At 39.3% G+C, this 11,676-nt stretch overlaps 1 pseudogene; it reads right to left on the reverse strand.

Moving 5' to 3' along the window:
- Positions 1–10,100: 10,100 nt before the first annotated feature.
- LOC110587744 lies at positions 10,101–11,198 on the reverse strand (annotated as a pseudogene).
- Positions 11,199–11,676: the final 478 nt, after the last annotated feature.

Here is an 11,676-nt window from a genome sequence, read left to right on the forward strand (position 1 = left end):
CTGTAATTAAGACCCTAAGATGTGACTTAATACTGATCTTTCTAATGTCCCTGGATGACTCCTTCTGGATGGATAAACTGCTATTTGTCACGATCACAGATTTTCCTCTGCACTTTTTTTTTTTTCTTTTTCTGAGCGGGGCTCCAATCACATTCCAAACCACTGCCATTATTCATTTCCCAGCTACTTTGGATTAATTTTCTAGCCAATGCACTTTATCAAATTATTTGCTCTAATTAGGTGCTTTCCTCTGTATGTTGATGAACTCAGAGAAAAGGAATTACTGGCAGCTTCAGGAACTCCAGGTGTTTGTGTGTGGGAATGGGAAGTGGTGAAGGAGAAAGAAGAAATACAATCTGATGGTAGACAAAGTCAAACAGAAATCCACCTGAGCTTACACTTGAATGGAAGTGATTTGTTCTGGGAACAAATATGACAGATTGGCCAAGTAATTTGTTCAACACAAGTTTCTGGAATGAATTTTAAAGAACACAAAATTGTACAGTGTTTTCTTCAACCCACGTTTTGGTATTCTTATTACTATAGAAAAGCAAGTGAAAATAGATGCAGAATTCCTTACAGACTATTGTTTGTCCTCTAGGATTTATAGTCTAGGATGGACAGTCTAAAGAATCTTTTTAGAACAGTTGTCATTCCTTCTCTTTCTTCAACCGGATTTCTCTCTTTTTTTCGATGTTGAGTAAAATGCTGCACACTGAAATGGAAAAAGCCTCAGTATGATAGCAGTCTTACCCGAGTCATCGTTCCTGATTTGTCCTTTTTTGGCCCAAAAATACTGAGTAAAAAAATATTATGGGTCCCCTAGGGTTTGTGTGTCAAATTTAACAACATCTAAAAGGAGGCTCTGGCTTAAAAAATTGACCAAGGATATCAAGAAGTATTGATCCTTTATTCTGTATTGTAAACTACATAGAAACCAAATGAAAAACAGCTAAGATTTATCTTGGTTTGCTGCATGATAAGCATCCTGCTATTGGATTTTTATTTGGCATCTTTAATCCTCCCAACAGCCTTATAAGGTAAGTGCTGCTATTATTCCCATCTTACAGATAAGCAAACTGAGCCTTGGAGGACATAGGTAACTTACCCAAGGTTGTAAGGGTGGTGTTACTGGCACCTAGTGGGTAGAGGTCAGGGATGCTGCTAAGACAGGCCCCACCATAAAGAATTTTTCATTCCAAATTGTCAGTTATGCCAAGGTGGAAAGAGCCTCTGCTACACACCTAGTTTTAGTACCCTGGGAAGGATGGGGAATTGTGAGAACAGCAATTTTATTAATAGAGTTTTAGTCATTAACCAGAAAGAGGAGAATTCAGATTCGGGATGCCCCATGTTTTCACAGGACTACCCCAGAGTGTTCTGTGGGGTCTGTTTCTTGCTTCTGGGTATGTATTACTGGATCTTGGTTTCTCTCAAGCAGTTGCTCGGAGTACAAGCTTTAAAATAAAGCCTTTTATCAGCAATTCCTATGACAGGCTTGGCTTTCTTCTAATAGGTTCTGCCAATGCTGCAGAGGTCTCTAACCTAGACGCATCATGCCTCTGATCTTCCTAGTGGCTAGTTTCTGGGCCATTAGATTGCAATGGGTGGTAGGTAACTATGACGTCTTTTGAAGAGGTATTTTACCCATCTTGAATTTGGGCAATGTCATTTTACTTGCTGTATAAGATCACTAAACACCCTCCAGATAACAACAACCCTGGACAACACTGTTAAATCTTTCTGTGCCACTTTTCGGTGGACCAGCCTCAATGCCATGGTTAACGCACTACTCCCCCCATGACACTCTCCTGATAGAGCTGTTAAAGACAAAGCAAATCATTATTGTCAGCTTGGAAAATTATCTCAGTGTGTCTTAGAAAAGACATGGGGATGTGATCAAAGTCAGCATACATCTTTTTGTACTTCACCTACTGGAATGGAAACTCCTTGAGAGTAGGAACTAAAGTTGTTTTTGAAGGTCATGTGCAGAGTTAAACATATTGAAGCTCAGGGAGTATTTCATATTAATGGTATTTCATCAAAAATTATCAGATATTCCTTTCTGATGATTTTTATAACAGTTTGGGGCATTTAGATAAAAGAAATATGATGACAACTTGGAGGGAGTTCAGAATGAAACAATAAAAATGAATGAATAGTTAGAGGGAAGAGGGAATCAGTTATGTGCTGGCTGAACAAGAATGAAAGAAGGAAAGGCCTGTGATAAATGAACAGTGTATGTATCAAACAGCAAATTGCTTTGTTGTTGATAGGGTGTTGAGTAAGACAGCTATCACCTCTGGAGTCATATATTTTGGGATTAACTGGGCTTTGCATTACCGTCCCTGATTCCCTTGAATTGAATAGAATTCCCTTGCCCAGTTCCAATTTAATTGTTCCACAAGGAGTCATTTACTGCAGTTGGTAGGAGTCAAGGTATTACCCAAGATTTTGTGAGAATACATTTCTTTTCTATTTTCCAAAGACTTGTCATCATTTTAAAACTAATAAAAATAAAATATACCTAATAAGAATTCTAGTTCTCCCATTCTTAATAAGAATTCTATGAAACCTTGAAAGGGTTGGGGACCAGATGATAGAAATATGAGGAAGGTGGTAAAAAAGAGATATGGTGCCAATAACTAACTTGGAGAACAAATACAGAAGGCTTTGAAATTAATTCTGCCCTACCAGCTGGGGATCCCAATCCCTGTGTTGATCTTACCACATTTAAAATACTGTGGAATCCTGATCTCCATACTATAAGGAGCCATTGACATCACAGAAAGAGTGAAAAGAGTTTGAAGATTCAAATAAAAGAAATGTAGATGATTAGCCAAAGAAAGTTTTAATGAGGAAATTATAGCCATCTTTAAATGTCTGACGTATGGCCAGAGTAAAACCAACTGGGTAGGAGTTTCAGCAAGATAAGTCTGATCAACATAAGGGAGAAATGACAAATGAAGAACTGTACCATAATGGAATTGCTGAAAGAGGTAATAGTCACTGGAAGGATCAAGCCAAGACCGAATGATTATTTGTTAGATTCATAGATGAGATTCATGCGTAGGTAGAAGAGATGGAACTGAAATATTGTTAAATCTTTTCTGATAATACACAGTACTGTTTTTCTCAAGTAATTCTTTTCTTCTATTTTTTTTTAAATTAAAGTATAGTTGACATACAATATTATATGAGTTTCAGGTGTTCATGGTATTATTTAATTTGTTGAACACTTCTGGTTTTTTAAATTTTTTATTTAAATTCAATTTAGTTAACATATTATTAGCTTCAGGGGTAGAATTTAGTGATTCATCAGTTGCGTATAACACCCACTGCTCATTACATCAAGTGCCCTCCTTAATGCCCTTCACCCAATTATCCTTTCCCTCCACCCAGCTCCCCTCCAGCAACCCTGTTTATTTCTTAGAATTCAACATCTCTTATGGTTTGCTTCCCTCTCTATTTTCATCTTATTTTATTTTTCCTTCCCTTCCCCTATGTTCAACTGTTTTGTTTCTTAAGTTCCACATATGAGTGGAATCATATGGTATTTGTCTTTCTCTGACTGACTTATTTTGCTTAGCATAATACCCTCTAGTTCTATCCACATCATTGCAAATGGCAAGATTTCATTCTTTTTGATGGCCGAGTAATATTCCATTGCATATATACCACATCTTCTTTATCCATTCTTCTGATTTTTAACTGAACCCAAATGAATGATTGGAAGATGTTCAATTGCTTAGGGACATGAATCATCTTAATCAATTTCTATTTCTAAATATTTATTAACTCTCACCCCATTCCCCTATTCACACCTCATATCTCCACTGTCTCTTTCTTAATTCTGCCCTCCCGAATTCTTCCCTGGATTACTGGAATAGCTTTTGAATTGTTTTCTTCACACTCCTACCTTTGAACCTATGTTCTCCAGTGCTACCAGTGTGAGAGTTGCCCTTGGAGACCCTCAGTCTAAACATGCTGATAGCTCATACCTGCCCATGAATAAAAGCTACACTTCTGAGCACAGCACTGGAGATCCCCGCCTCATGGACCCAGCCTCTCACCCCTGCCCATCCGCTGCTGTTCTTCCCTTGGAGATCTTCCCTCCAGTAGTACTGGATCTACTGTAATCTCTAAAGGGGAAATGCTGTCCCACATTTTTAAGACTTTGTGCATTATGTTTCAACTGCTTGGAACGCCCTTCCCAATCTTAGTCCACTTTGCCCAACCTTACTTTGGATCATCAAATAGATGGTCTTTATTAATAAGTCCGTTGTATAATCAGTCTGTTTTTTCTCCTCAACCATTTATGTTCAGGGCTACCAAACCAAAATGGGAGAGAAAAGAGAAGGCAGTTACTTAGTTGACTTGTGTTCTACACACCTTATTTCTCAGTAAGAGTTCTACTTGATTTCCTTAATTCATGGGTATAAAGTCTAGTACCTATTTTTATAACTGTGTTTTGAACATTTTATTAAAATGTACCGTTCTCCACGGTAATTATCAGATTTTTTTCACATTAAGAAATATGGTAATATAGTATTCTTTCTTATGAAAAACTATTGCCAACTCATAAATATTAATCTTATTTCCTTTTGCCATGTCCTATACTTCCAACATTGCTGATCAAATGCAGAGTACACCTTCTAATGTCAGGCTGGTGAAAATGCCTCTGCCTCTAAAATACTAAGAGCAGACTACTTTGCACATCCAAAATGAGCAGCACACAATTTTATTTATAATGTGTCCAGTTGCATAACATTCATCAACCTTAATATATAATTTGTAGGTTTCAAGTTCATTTTAAATATAAATCTTTGCGTAATACATATTTAAAAATGGCTTTGGCATCCTTTATGTACGACTACATACAGGTGTGGTACCTTTGCTGAACTATAATAAAAGAAATTCCATAAAGATGAATTTAGTCTGATAACTGGAACCCCCAATAGTACATCATAATAATCAAAGCTTTAAATGCAATAATGTTTAGGAATTGAGCTGGCACCAGGGAGACTAAGTCTTCAAGTCAATATTTGAAAATTAGAGCTGTTGTGTGAAATGAAGTGCTCAACTGGAGAGCTGCCAACTGCTGAAAGCCCACATGCAGGAGCTGTGACTGAGAAAATATAGAGTTACCAAGCAAAGCCAAGGAGGGGATCCTGAAGAGAGTGTGTCTCCTCCCAGCTCTGGGCTCAGTCCTTTTCTAGCTCTCCCTGTCGATAGGTCCTTTAGCCCAGAGTTCCTGTTTTCTTTATTGTTTACTGTTAGCAGCCCTTTGGCCCCCAGGAAGAACAGGAAAATGAGATTATTTTTTAGATAGTGGTGGGGACTTGGTTTTAGTGTCAACTCCTGTTAAGTGTTGCATCATTATAGAAGATGCAGAAACACATTCAAAACAAAAGTGTGAAAACTATGTCTGTTTCAGAATTGGGAGAGCCTTAAACTAATTATGTGAACAAAAATATAAATTCAGGTGGAAATATTAGACACATTCTAAATTAAACACATGGACATTGTGTATAACTTTTCTCTTCCATCCAGTACAAAATCTTCAGTTCCTTTTTTTAAAGCACCTTTGTATATCAGAAACACCGATCATATGCCTACAGATCATATGCCTGCTTGGGGAAGATGGGGGAGAGAAGACCCTGATACTGTTTCAGTCACTGTTCAGGCAGGAAAACAGCGCCAGTGCTAGGTAATTCGATAGAAGAGATTTTATATGTGGAATTAGAGATAGAAGTGTTGGAAGAGCCAAAAAGCCAAACAGGGAACTGTGAGACAACTCAGAGATTAACCACAGCAAAAAGCAGCCGTAAAGCAAAAGGCTTAACTGATACAGTGATGAGAAGGTATAAGCAGGTCTCAGAAGACAGCCGTTGTGGTGGGAATTGAAAACACAATAAAGCCCACCCTGAAGGACCTGTGTATGGATATGCTTTTTCACAGGACATGAAGCCATGTCCCGAGTCTTGAAGTCTCTGGCAGAGATGCTACCCAGGAATTGGTAGGGAGTGGTGGGGTGCAGGGGAGCAATTTTCTTTCCTCCCACCCTCCAATCTCCCGCCAGTGCCTCACACTGGGCAAACCAGACAGGAAGTCAGGGACAAGGGATCCTGGGGTATGTAGTTCTCAGGGCTCCATCCCCCTAAAAATCACTGACCAAATTACATACCCAATCAGAATAAATTCTTATGAAACAAGTAGGGTAGCAGTAATTTGATTTGCAGTTTTCTTTCCCTAAAACTGCCTCCACTATAAGAAAATGTAATCTAATGGTGAAGGATGTGACACCGAGTTAAGTAATACAGAGTTGATCTACCTCTCAGCGATGATCTTTTGCTCATCGTGAGTTCCTAGACTCCTGTAAATGTAAATCAGTCTACCAGGCAAGTTTTGACTAAAGGTTTACAGTGTGCTGGGCGGGGAGGGGAGAGGGAAGCAGGTGCTTAAGTATAAGTTCACAAATGAAATGTCAAATTATGTAAGACGACAAAATGAAGTGCTCCATTTCACAGTATAGACTATGGACTTAAAAAAAAGGGGGGGGGGGGAAGAAAACCAGAAAAGGAAATTCCAAAAAAAACAGGAGAGCAGCAAGAACACATAGTCAGGAGAGACCTCACATAGTGATGGTTTTCTGAGCACAATGTTAAAGAAATAGAGCAAATTAATATAGGAGGAGGAGAAAATATTAGATGTCCCAGGTAAAAGCAGAATAAGAAGTGAGGGCAGGAATGAAGCTGGCCTTTTCTGGAGTCAGAGATAGCTGTTCAGATTAGACAGAAGGATATGAATGAGAGACTGGCAGGAAAAGGTAATTGAATTCGTGTAAAATTAGAGGAGTATCAAAAAGACCACAATATCACATAGGCCAGCAGTTCTTTCACAGTTTTGTGGCCCTAACACACAGTAAGGGTAGCTGTGATTCGGGGATGGGGGGCAAGTGGGAGTTCTTCAGACCCCACAACACCACTCTGCGCTCTCCCCTCCCACACCGAGAATCATGGATCTAAGGCATCTTCTTGCACAACCAGTTCAATCATCTCCAAAATATAACTGCTACACTATCCTTAAGAAAATTTAAAGGATGGACAGATGGGCAAATGGATAGGTAAAGCAAATATAGTGAAATAATAAAAATTCTTTCAACTTTATGTTTGAAAATTTTCATAATAAAATGTGGGTTAAAAAAAACACAGGAAGGGAATATTTTATTTCCTTCCTTGGAAGAATATCAGTTGGGAAATTCTTTCTATGATCTCCTTCTTAATGCATTTTAAATGTGTTCCCTCCTTCCCTTGGCCATTCTTCAGTCTTACGGTGAATCCCCTTATAATTATTGAATATATCTGTACATATTTGTGTGCGTCTCTCTTGCCTCCATAATGAATATGTAATTTCTTTAATAAGAACTAGGGTGATATTGACTTATATTTACTCTGTGAATGGTCAAAACATACTCTCTACTTTCTCTTTAATGTCTTGTGAGACCAAATTATTCAATTGCTGCTACACACAAAGAGTTTGTCGCTAATCATCAGATACTTGCATTTTTAAAAATAAATAGAATCTTTTTAAAAAATAATAGTAAAATAAATAAAAATTTCCTTACTAATCAACACACTTGATTATAATTAAGATGACATTTTAGCCCCTATGGAGTTCATTTTTCACTATTTTTTCTATTCATGTATATTACTTACTATACAGTAATGGCAGTTCCCTGTGTTTGCATGTGTCTATTAAATATTTCCATTTATTCCATGAACATGAGTTTCATTTTTAGGGTAGAATGTATTCATTTTACTACAGTAGAAGAATAGGTCCAGTAAGCCTGAAATGAAAATGGCATATTTCATAAATAGGTAATAATATCCAAAGACAGTTTTATTGCCTAACAACCTCCAGATTTAAAGTTATATAAGTAAAATATCCATTTTCTGTCAATGGCATACTATCTGTAGTCCTGTGGACTAAATTTAACAATTCTGTGCATTGATTTAAAATACATAGACTCCAATTACCTAAGCAAAATAGTCAAAGTCTGTTATTCAGCTGGACAGAAAGGAGAACAAATATTCATCTGAGAAGTCTGATTTCATAATCAACCATTAAACAGAAGTACACATTTTTACACTTACAATTCAGAATATTTGAAAAAAGTGAAGAGACTTGGACATCATTTCAGTTCTATTCACATTTATAAAACTCCTACAAAGACTGTGAGTCAATCAACAGGAGGGACTGAACTATACAACTCTGTATCCATAAAGCCCATTGTATGATAAAATGGACAAGTTTATCCAGCTTACAAAATACTTTTCCTGGACTCTAGTTCTCAGATATTACCCTCTTTCTTCCCACTCCTAGCAAATGTGATAGACAGAACAGTGACTTCCCAAGATGTCTATGTTCTAATCTCCAGAAACGGAGAATATGTTACCTTACATGGCAAAAGGGACTTTGCAATGTGATGAAGTTAAAGAATTTGAGATGGAGAGACTTTCCTGGATTATCCAGGTGAACCCAATCTGTCACAACATCCTTATAAAGAGGCAAGAAGGTTAGAGTCATAGAAGGAGATATGATGATGGAATCCGAGGTGGGAGAGAAAGACACTAGAAGGTGCTTCCCTGCTGGCCTTGAAGATGGAGGGAGGGACAATGAGCAGAGGGATGCAGGCAGCCTTTAGAAGATGGAAAAGGTAAGGAAACAGACTGTACCCTAGAGCCTCCAGAAGGAATGCAGCTCTGCCAACACCTTGTTTTTAGGATTTCTGACCTCTAGAACTGAAGATGATAAATTTGTGTTGTTTTTAGCCACTAAGTTCATGGTGGTTTCTTACAGCATCCATAAAAAACAAGAACACCAACCCTCTTGAACATAAGTGACCCTTACTGTATCTGCCTTACCACTCCTGATCACTCTCCTCCTACCACCATCTGATTTCCCTACTCCTCTCTTCTCTGAACTGCCTTTACTGGTCACCTATAATGTTGATGTCGCCAAATCCAGCGATCACTTCTTGGACATTTTCTTCTTGTCCTTTGTGAAGCATTTGGCAGGAAACTTCTCCTAACCTGGGTTCTCTATCAGTCAGCCTCCTTGGTTTGCAATGAGATTACCTCCTTCATTTTCCTCCTAGCAATGGGATGTGCTTTAGGCAACTTCTGACATGACTCCCAATGATCCCCACTTCTTGGTATTCACATCCTTATGTAATGCCCTCTCCTTGAGTGTGGGCTGGACCTAGTGACTTGTTTCTAATGAATAGAATATGTCAAAAGGGATGAGATGTTACTTGTGAAATTAGGTTACAAAGAGACAGTGGCTTCCATGTTGTCATACTCTCCTTTCTCTCCCTTGCTTGCTTTCATGAAGCCAGTTGTCACATGAGCCACTCTATCAAGAGGCCCATTTGGCACACAATTTGACAGGTCCCTCTGGCCAACAGCCAGAGAAGAACTGAGGCGCTCAGTGCAATGCCATGAAGGAACTGATTTCTACCAACAACCACACGAGTGGCCTTGGAATCAGATCCTCTCCCAGTTGAGCCTTGAGATGAGACCACAGCCCTGAATACAAAATCTGAATTATAGCCTTGTGAGAGAACTTGAGACAGATACACCCATCTAAACTGCAACCAGATTCTTTTTTTTCCTATTTAAATGTTATATTTGCCTCCCACTAATAAACCTTTATTTCACTCAAGTTGAGCAATAAATCTTCCACACTGAAGTATCTTCCTTGCCCCATTAATCCAAAGGAAAAAAACTGAAATGATTAGTAAAGAAAAATGTAGGGACTAACACACCCTTTTAATATGTTTTTAAATATTTTTAAGGTTTAAAAAGTGTTTACAGTTTGTAATTACTAGTTAGAAAACATTATCTGAATGAATACCCTAATGGCAAACTACTATAGAATGTTTCAGTTGCACATGGGGCAGAGGGGTAGGGATTCTCTTCACAGCACCCCAGCTTTCTTCATGAGAAGGTCAGAGGTACACTGGTTTGTGTTATTGCTACATCCATTAGGTGATTGGTTCTTTTCCTTCAGCAAGGGCTTTATTTGACAGAAGGGCATTATGCTTGACCTCCAAATTTGGCTGACAATTTACTGATGAGATTCATAACCTTTGGACTGCTCTGATATTTTGACATATTCGCTGGGTTCTGGGCCACATCCTGGAAGGCCACCCTAACTTCTGGATCCTGCATGGCTGCGAGAACCTCTGGATCACTAAGAATTCCATTGAGCCCAGGCATTCCTGCCATCCCAGGCATCCCCCTTGCCATTCCAGGCATTCCTCCAGGAAAATTAACAGGAAAGCCACCTGGGAAAGAGCCATACTGAGCTCCTGATTGTCGTCTGGCTTCTTCCTCCCTCTGGGCTCTTTCATGTTCTTCTCAAGGCTTCTTAACCCTTTCTATTCTTTCTTTGATCTCTCGCTCTTCACGTTTTTGCTCATACTTTCTCCGACGTTCAGCAATTTTCTGGGCCCTCGGTTGAACTTCTTTCAGCACCGCACTAGCATCTTCATCGTAATCCAGTTTACAAGCAAGGGCAAGATCATGTGCTGCTTCTTCCCAATGGCCCAGAAGTCTGTGTGCTTTCCCTCGCCACTTATAAGGCTGAGCTGAATCAGGATTTATTTCAATAGCTCTGTCACAGCCTCAGATGGTAGCATTTGGCTTCTGTAATTTGATGAAGACACCGGCTCTCTTGGCATACTGAATGGCCAAGCGAGGATTCAGTTTGATGGCATCTGTGAACAAGTCAGTGGCTTTTTGTAGTTCACCATCATTTAGGGCATCAATGGCAGCCACTTTTTTATCATTTGCCTGGTCCATCATTTCCTCGGTTATCTCTACATTTTCATCTCCCATTTCTTGAGAGGCATCAGTATCTGGTTCAATCACACCTTCATTGTCAATTTCTAGATCACTTTCCTCACTTGATGGTTCGGCTGTCTTTATGTTTTCCTTCGCCTTCTTACTATCTGTTTTTTCTTCCTTGATATTGTCTTCTGATTCAGTTTTATGAGTGGCAGGTGGTATTTTACCCCCCATGCTCTCCACCCACTCCCGCAGGAAGCGCATTTCCTCGGTGTGCAGAACGCTCGGATCCTGCTTACACATTTTCACGAAAGCCCGAACCTCGCTCACTTTGCGGGGGTCCATGGTCCAGAGGCGGTGGCAGGGGGCAGGCACGGCTGAGGTTGCAGCCCGATTCCAGGCGTGGGTACTAGCTCAGCGTGATCGTGTGGAAGGGGGCGGCTGCCACGAGGCAGAATCTGCAACCAGATTCTTAACCCACACAAACTGTAATCTAATAAATGTTTGCTGTTTTAAGGCATTACATTTTGAGGTATTTGTTACACAACAATAGATACCTAATACATGTGGGTCATAAAGAGAATATACCTAGTCATGAGGAAGGTAAGACTCCTGGTTGTATAATCTGACTTCAGAGTTACAAACAAAAACATGAGGCCCCTTAAGAAGAACAGGAAAAGCAATATATCGTAGAGTCTCAGACTAGAACACTGCTTAGGGATCAGAATGTGATTCAAGACTTAACTCGCCCCTAATTTACTAGGTCATCTCATTTTCCCCTTCAATAGCTGAAATCTATGGACATTTACCCTCATGCTCAGCT

This window comes from Neomonachus schauinslandi, chromosome 3, assembly GCF_002201575.2.
Source record: "Neomonachus schauinslandi chromosome 3, ASM220157v2, whole genome shotgun sequence".
NCBI lineage: Eukaryota > Metazoa > Chordata > Mammalia > Carnivora > Phocidae > Neomonachus > Neomonachus schauinslandi.